Source organism: Choloepus didactylus, chromosome 18 (assembly GCF_015220235.1).
Source record: "Choloepus didactylus isolate mChoDid1 chromosome 18, mChoDid1.pri, whole genome shotgun sequence".
In the NCBI taxonomy this organism is placed as follows: Eukaryota; Metazoa; Chordata; class Mammalia; order Pilosa; family Megalonychidae; genus Choloepus; species Choloepus didactylus.
This window is the reverse complement of record NC_051324.1, coordinates 54,529,206-54,537,678: the sequence shown is the minus strand read 5'-3', so window position 1 is coordinate 54,537,678 and position 8,473 is coordinate 54,529,206. Positions and strand designations below refer to the sequence as shown.

Here is an 8,473-nt window from a genome sequence, read left to right as displayed (position 1 = left end):
AAACTCAACCACGGTTCTGTTAGGTCATCAAGAATCACATCTCCTTCCTCCCCACATAGCCCTGACTCCCCACAATGCCCAGTACAGGCCCTGCCCTTAGTAATGACTCAAGGAATATTATTGAGGGAATTGTAGGCTGTTTCTTCCTTCATGTGATTCTTTATGAAATACAGACATGTCCAAAGGTCAGTGCAATAGTGCTATATCTTCACCCCATAAGCTGGGATTCGTACCTAGATCTGTCTGACAGCAGATCCTGTACCCATTGCCTCCCATAGGGACCTCCAGAAGGAAGGGCTTATACACAGTTAAACACCAAAACAGGTTAGTGACATTTCTTTCCCTAGAGACCATTTAGAACTGGAAAGATTCCCATCACCTGAGATACCCTAAGAGGAAGGCCGTCTAAAGGCACAGACCTAGTTAGGGATCCATGTGAACAAAATGACATTTTTAACAACAGTGAGATTCATCATCAGAGGCCTCACTGCTCCATAAAGACCCTTGGCTCCTCTCATCAGGGAAAAGCAAAATCAGTCCCAGCTATTCAACCTTAATATATGCCTTTCCCAGATTTTGCCCTTTAAAGGAGAACCACTTAATGAGCCATGATTACCTCTAAAGAATGTTACCACTGAATTCCAGGCACAGAGGCAGAGTGTAGGCAGGGTGGAGAGTGTATTTTAGGGCAGTGACTCATGACAAATAGTTTCCCCATTCCCCAAAAGTGATTACTCAAAGTCAAGCTATCTTAGTCTCAAGCTGATAAAAACAGAGGGGTGGGGAAATGAGTTGGTGTGAAATGTCTTGGTTATGATAGATTTGCGTGATTTGAGAGCTTGTTGTTAAAACTGATGGCCCTGTCTTTGTCGCTCAGATGTGGCCCTCGCTCTCTCTCTAACTAAGCCATCTCGGCAGGTGATCTCGCTGCCCTCCCCGCTACGTGGGACCTGACTCCCAAGGGTGTAAATCTCCCTGGCAATGCAGGATCAAACTCCCGGGGATGAATCTGGACACAGCATTGTGGGATTGAGAACATCTTCTTGACCAAAAGGGGGATGGAAAATGAAACAACATAAAGCTTCAGTGGCTGAGAGATTTCAAATGGAGTTGAGAGGTCACTCTGGTGGACATTCTTACACAGTATATAGATAACACTTTTTAGGCTTTAATATACTGGAATAGCTAGAAGTAAATACCTGAGACTACCAAACTCCAACCCAGTAGCCTTGACTCTAGAAGACAATTGTGTAACAATATAGCTTACAAGGGTCACAGTGTGACTGTGAAAACCTTGTGGATCACACTCCCTTTATCCAGTGTATGGATGGATGAGTAGAAAAATGGGGACAAAAACTAAATGAAAAATAGGGTGGGATGGGGGGGATGATTTGGGTGTTCTTTTTACTTCTACTTTTTATTCTTATTCTGATTCTTTCTGGTGTAAGGAAAATGTTCAAAAATAGGTTGGGGTGATGAGTGCACAATCATATGATGAGTGTACACCATGGATAATTGTATGGTATGTGACTATATCTCAATAAAACTGAATTTAAAAAGAGAAGTGATAACCCTGGATTCTCCAGGCTGGTTAAGGAATTGCCTTAGTGGATTGCAAGAGGATATTATGCAGCAATTTTTAAAAAGGAGACAAAATAGAACAGTCTATCTCCAAGAAAGGCATAAAGTGAACAAAGCAAGACGTAGTATGGTATGTGCTGTGCATTATATGTATAAAATTACTTGGTCCAATACAGTAGTCACTAACCACATGTGGCTATTTAAATTTAAATTAATATAAATTAAATAAAAATTTAAAGTAAGCTCCTGTATCACACTAGCCACATTTCAAGTGCTCAATAGCTACATGTGACTAATGGCTACCATATTAGACGGTGCAGATATAGACTCTTTCTATCTGTGCCGGTTTGAAACTGTTATGAACCCAAGAAGAGCCATGATCTTTTAACCCAATCTTTTCTAGTGGAATCCTTTGATTGAGTGTTTCCATGGAGATGTTACTCGCCCAACTGTGGGTGAGGCCTTTGATTAAATTATTTCCATGGAGATGTGACCTTCCCATTCCGGGTGGGTCTTGATTAGTTCATCTGAATACCTAAGAGAAGCTAAGAGCTGACACAGACCCAGATACTTGGAGATGCTGGGAGGTACAGACCTAAGGATGTTTGGAAAAGCTAAGCTAAGAGATGAAGCCCAGAGCTTGCCCCGGAGAAGCAAAGAGAGGACCCCCAGATGCCTAGAGACAGACACCCTGGAAGAAAGAAACAAGGACGCAAAGGAGCTGAGAGAGAAGAGCAAAGACAGAAGCCCAGATTCATTTTGGAGAAAGCCATTTTGAAACACAACCCAGGAGCAAAGGACTAGCCAGCAATGTGACTTCCCAGCTGACAGAAATGTTCTGGACGCCATTGGCCATTCTTCAGTGAAGGTATCATCTTGTTGATGCCTTAGTCTAGACACTTCTATGGCCTTAGAACTGTAACTCTGTAACCTAATAAATCCCCTTCATAAAAGCCAATCCATTTCTGGTATTTTGCCTGATAGCAGCATTAGCAAACCAGAACACCATCATTACAGTAAGTTCTACTGGACCATTCTGGTATAGAATACCTCTGGAAGGACACACAAGAAACTGGTAATGGTAGAGGGCTTCAGGGAGAGGAACTGGGGGAATGCAGCACTATAAACACTTTTGTACCTTTTTAATTTTATATCACGTGTTTGTATTAAGTATTCAAAAATTAAATTTGAAAAAAATGAATTAGGAATTAGGAATTCTCATATAGGGTTACTGTATACCAGACAGTGTTCCCAGGAGATCTCTTTGTAATTTGCCTGAAACAAAATGCATTAATAGATATGATTTCACATTTGATTCTTTTACCCCACAGCTTAAACTTTTAGCTTCTGCTGCTATTTCTTTCATTATGAGCTCACAGGCAACAAAGTGAATTAATAAAAGAAAAACTCAACCAGCTGTCATGCACAGGTTGACAGCTTAGTTTTTCATGAGAAATGGGTGCAGGTTGTTTTGATTTTATTCTGCATGAAAAAAGAAACTGCAGCCGTAATTCCTGCTGGTAAGATTGTTCCTAGTTCTGTAAGGGAAATCAGTGATCTGAAAAATGGATCACAACTTCTGGGGCAAGTTTGAGAATCTGGGGATCCTGCTTGGCAACAACCTGAATCCAGGCCAGTTGAGGCAAGAAAACCAAAAGGGGGCAGGAGAGTACAAGTTGCTCAGCTCAAAAGGCAACTCATGGAACAGTGATTTCCAACCTGTGACAACAGGTTCCTCGGAGGGCCAGTTACTGCAGACAGTCCCTGAGTGCACATGAGCACCAAGCACTGTTTGCAAAGCAAATAGTATCATGTCGCTAATAGTTATCATGTATAGAGGGCATATGCATGTTACTTCATTTAAATCTTACATTAAATAAATTCATAAATTACCTGTGAGGTAGATCTTATTCTCCCCAATTAATAAATGAGAAAACTGAGGCTGGGAGGGGGGATGGGGCTAGACAACTTATCCAAGTTCACAAAGATGACAGATCAGTTAGGGCCCTTTCTGTTCCAAGTGAAAGCAATCCAATTAAAAAATGCATAAACAAAAAAATGGCATACAGTACATCAGTTCATATAACCAGGAAGCCTAAGTGTTTAAGGCCGGCTGTATCCTGGGCTCAGACAACATCATACTCTTCTATTTTTTCCCTTTAGCTGTGCTTTCGTGTGGGTTGGGGTTTTCCAGGACTGAAAAACTGGTCATCAGTAATGCCAGTCTCACACTGCCATAGAGCAAACATCTCAGAGAAAAGCAGACCTGCTTGGGTCAAGTGTGTATCCCTGGGATAGGGGCCTTAAACCAGTAACCCAATCTCCAGTAAGTGGAGGAGACTCATCCCAAAAGTAAAGTAAGAGGTGGTTCTGTTACCAGAAGGTGGAGTAAGCGATGGAGCATCGAAGATCAAAGTTAGACTGAACTAACCCTTCCGCTTAAACTAACAGTTTTTCACTTGTATATAAATGCTATTGTGGTAAGTAAAGCACAAATTCATTTAAAAGCAGGTAGTGTATTCATGGTAATTTTTGGTTCTTATGTATCTTTTTCAATCAGAGGATACTAAAAGTACTACTCTCATAAGGAGGTCCACAAACCATTGTGTTTTTTAATATTAGAAAGGGAGTCAACTAAGGATGTGTTCTAGCAAAGAGAGGGTAAACCAAGAAAGAAGGGAAGGGAGTCAAGAAATAAAGGCTCCAACCCAGGAAGCAGTGAGGGAAAATCTCAGGAAGACAGCTGTGTGACAGGCCTGGGAGGCCCCAAGTGTGGGTGAGGACAAAAAGGGCAAGGAACTGCTGCGGACCATCAGGTTTGGTTACCATTCATTTTGTTTCATTTAGTACTCTTTGAATTCTAAACCACATGCATGATTAAAAAAAAATTCTAAACCTATTTTTTTTAATTCAGTTTTACTGAGATACATTCACATACCATACAATCATGCATGGCGTTTAATCAGCTATTCACAGTACCATCTTATAGTTGTGCATTCATTACCTCAATCTGTTTTTGAACATTTTCCTTACACCAGAAAGAATCAGAATAAGAATAAAAAGTAAAAGTAAAAAAGAACACCCAGATCATCTCCCTCATCCCACCCTATTTTTCATTTAGTTTTTGTCCCCATTTTTCTACTCATCCATCCATACACTGGATAAAGGGAGTGCGATCCACAAGGTTTTCACAGTCACACTGTCACCCCTTGTAAGCTACATTGTTATACAATAGTCTTCAAGAGTCAAGGGTTGGAGTTCGGTAGTCTCAGGTATTTACTTCTAGCTATTCCAATATATTAAAACCTAAAAAGTGTTATCCATATAGTGCGTAAGAATGTCCACCAGAGTGACCTCTCAACTCCATTTGAAATCTCTCAGCCACTGAAGCTTTATTTTGTCTAAACCCATTTTTAAAAAGAGGTTGAGATGAAATAGATGGAAAAACTAGCTTCTTACATCAGAACCCAGGAGATCATCAGCTATTCCAGGGTAGAGAAAGGTTTGTGTTAACACTAGTTTGATGATTTCACTTAGATGCCAGGTAAGGATATCTCAGGGGTTCAAACAAGAAATGTTCTCACTCAAGTACTCAGAAGAGCTGTTAAAGGCAGGGAACTGGCCCTATCAGGAGGGCAAAAATTAGCCAGAAGAATACTAATAATAATAGCTAGTCTTCTGAGTTCTTACTACAGGACAGAACCTTCTAAGGATATCAGCTTATTTAATCCTTGCATCAATTGGTATTATCCCCAATTTACAGAGGCGGAACTGAGGCTCAGAGATTTTGGAACTTGCTGAGGTCACATATTCTGGGCCCTGTGCTTAGGGTAGGGGGGCAAAGCGTGCTGTGACTTACTTCTCTTTTCTGGATATTGATAAAATTCAATTTAGAAATTACTGTCTTCAGTGCTATCCAAAGGGGCCTATGAAAAATGCCGACATTTGTTGGGGTGCCCTGGGCTCCACACTGTTTTAGGGAAGGCCCAGAAAACAGTTAGGATGGGGTAGAGCTGGTAGAGCTCAAAGCTAAGCAGCCTTTGACTCTGCTGCCTCTTCAACTAGAATAAAATGAACCTGGTGAGAATCCTGCTTCTAAATCTCATTAGTTGTGTGGCCTTGGGTCCCCAAGTTCCTTAACCTCTCTTAAGTCTGTTTCCTTATCTGTAAAATGGGGATAATAACAGATGTTTGCTAAGGAACATAAGGTGCAATCACAGCACCTATTTAGCAAACAGTAGGGACTTCCATCTTCCATAAATAGGTTGAAGGACATCCCTAGGCCTGGAGGACAGATCTGAAGATTGGAAACAGAAAGGAGCTGTCAGAAGGACAGAAATTCTCACATGTAATTATGCTTCAGATCCACAGTGGTGAGGGCACAGGATGGGAGAGATGTGAAGCCCAAATTCTTGAACCCCACCCTAGAGTGGCTCCTTAGGGCCTGGGTGGGGCACAGGAATCTGCACTGAGGACTTATCCCCAGGGGATTCGGAATCCTGAGCTTCTCCTATGTCACTATGAGTAACTCTGGACAGTGCTTTAAATCTAAGCTGATGGATCAGTGGGATGCGTGGGGCCCTTCCAGCACCCACCTCCAACTGGGCCTGTATATCCTCCCTTTCCCCCTTGCCCGGTGTTTTCTGCATCTCCCCTTGCATTCTGCCCCCCCCCCCCCCCCAATCTCTTTCCTTCTCTGACTTCTTAGCCTTCTCTCCACCTCTTGGTGCACTCTCCCTTCACCTGCAATACCTTTTCCCCTGCTCACCTGGGAAGGCTCGGTTCAAAAGGGGCCTCCTCCAGGCTCTCCTGTCTGGTTCCATAGCAGCCCCTTCCTAGGATGCATTGCTTTATTCAGCTTCCCAAAAGATGTAAAACAAGATGAGAACTGGGTAACAAAGCTAGCAGACTCCGCGGAAAGAGGAGGAGGTAAGAGAAGACCAGGAGAGGGGCTCCTAAAAAGGCAGATGAGAAATTTCTCCCGGGTTCCCACAGCTCCTGCAGAGAGCAGATGTGGAAAAATTCCATGGAACAACTGGAGGATAGTATGTGCTCCATTGGGGAGGGAGGGCCATGCTTGTGCCAAGTCACCAATGCTCTCACCGGTCCCCTAGAGAAGAACTTTACGGATTCCCTAGACTCAGAAGTGCCAGTAATGGCCAGAAACGCTATCTCCTTGCCAAGTAACTACATTTCCTCAGTACATTCCTTCCTACCTTGCTTAAAATGAATTTAACTTGTCTCTATGTCCTCATCTCTAACCTTCCTGCTCCACCACCGACCACAAAGCCTCCTGAATGCGTTGATCTAGCCAGCCTACAACCTAGGACAGACAGTTCTCACTCCTGGAAAGAGAATTACTAAAGCAGGCGCTGGGACCCTGACCTTCCCTGGAGAAGCCGATGAAGCACAAAACCCCGGGCCTAGGTCAGTGGAGCTTGCTGCCAAGAACTGGGCTGTTCCCCAGCCACCCCTGTAAGTCCTTAGGGCGGTATCTCCCACGGTCCCTTCCCACGCGATATTCAGGCGCCCTTTAGACGAAGGCCTGCATGTGCAGGGTGCCTAGGAGCATGGCGCCTGCTGTCAACCCTTGCCCTAAATGAGAAACGTCATGTTTTACAAGAAAACAAACTCAACTAGATGAGAATAAGTGGATCCTTGAGCTTCCCGTGCCGCGCAGGGATGATGGGCCGACCACAGCAGAGCGCCCAGGGGGACCTCAAGGTGCTCCCCTGGTATAAGGTGTGGTCAAACAAGGATGTTTTTCCCGCAAGCCGCCAGGCGCGAGGTCCCAACCTGGGCCCGGGCTCCGCCCGCAGGGCTGCACCGTCGCCATAGGGGAAGCAAGAATAGAATAGGCGTCCTTGATCTCATTTTAAAAGTGGGCAACCTTCGGCTGAGGGAAGCGAAGAGTTGCCTCCAAAGTTATGCAAACAGTGCTGAGGCCGAGAAGTCAATGTCTGGTCTGAGGCAGACCCCGTGGGGGGCAACCAGGACCAGTCCGCGGGCCGCAGCTCTCAGCCGTGGGCGTCTCTCTGGGACTCGGAGCCTCCCAGATCCGGGGCTCCCAAGGCTGCCCCGCCCTGCTCCGCCCCGCGACTCCTACGGGTCTCGCGATTGGCTCCGCGTGACGAGGGCGGGGCCGGAGCGCAAAACCAACGTGATGGCGTCAGGCTCCGCGTGCCTTGCTTCCTGTTGTCAGTGGCCGAGAGGCCGCAGCTTCCGGTCAGAGGCTGAGAGGCTGCCGCGGCCGGGAGTGTCCTTATCCCCCTGCCCGCTCCATTTGGTGAGTCCGGGGTCAGGGGGCGAGGAGGGCGGCGGAGGGGCGGCGGGACTGAGACGCAAAAGCGCGATGGGCATCCAGCCCTCACCGTGATCCCAAACCCCTGGCTGCCTTGAGACGGTCCGGCTTCAGAGCCCCCAACACTTCCCGGTCCAAACTTCGCCACTCTCCCTGGACCCACTCCGCCCCACTCAGACCCCAGCCTTCAACTCGCACTGCCACTGCTGGGTCGTCCCTTCTATCTTCTTCGATGACCTGACTCCAGCCCTTACCCTATCCCCTCACCACCCTTTTGGGATGTTTTACATCCAAAAAGAGGTAAAACAAGATGAGAACAGGGTGACAAAGCTAGCAGACTCCGCGGAAAGATGAGGAGGTAAGAGAAGACCAGGAGAGGGGCTCCTAAAAAGGCAGATGAGAAATTTCTCCCGGGTTCCCACAGCTCCTGCAGAGAGCAGATGTGGAAAAATTCCATGGAACTACTGGAGGATAGTATGTGCTTTATTGGGGAGGGAGGGTCATGCTTGTGCTAAGCCACCAATGCTCTCACCGGTCCCCCAGAGAGGAACTTTAGGGATACCCTAGACTCAGAAGTGCCAGTAATGGCCA

The 8,473-nt window shown here is 45.6% G+C and overlaps 1 protein-coding gene across 1 annotated transcript in view; it reads left to right on the top strand.

The window, feature by feature from the left end:
* Positions 1-7,825: 7,825 nt before the first annotated feature.
* PLEKHM1 (pleckstrin homology and RUN domain containing M1) overlaps positions 7,826-8,473 on the top strand; it is a 53,502-nt gene continuing 52,854 nt past the window's right edge. The window contains 1 exon segment of the mRNA XM_037810115.1: positions 7,826-7,867. The gene's annotated coding sequence lies outside the window, so the exon portion shown is untranslated.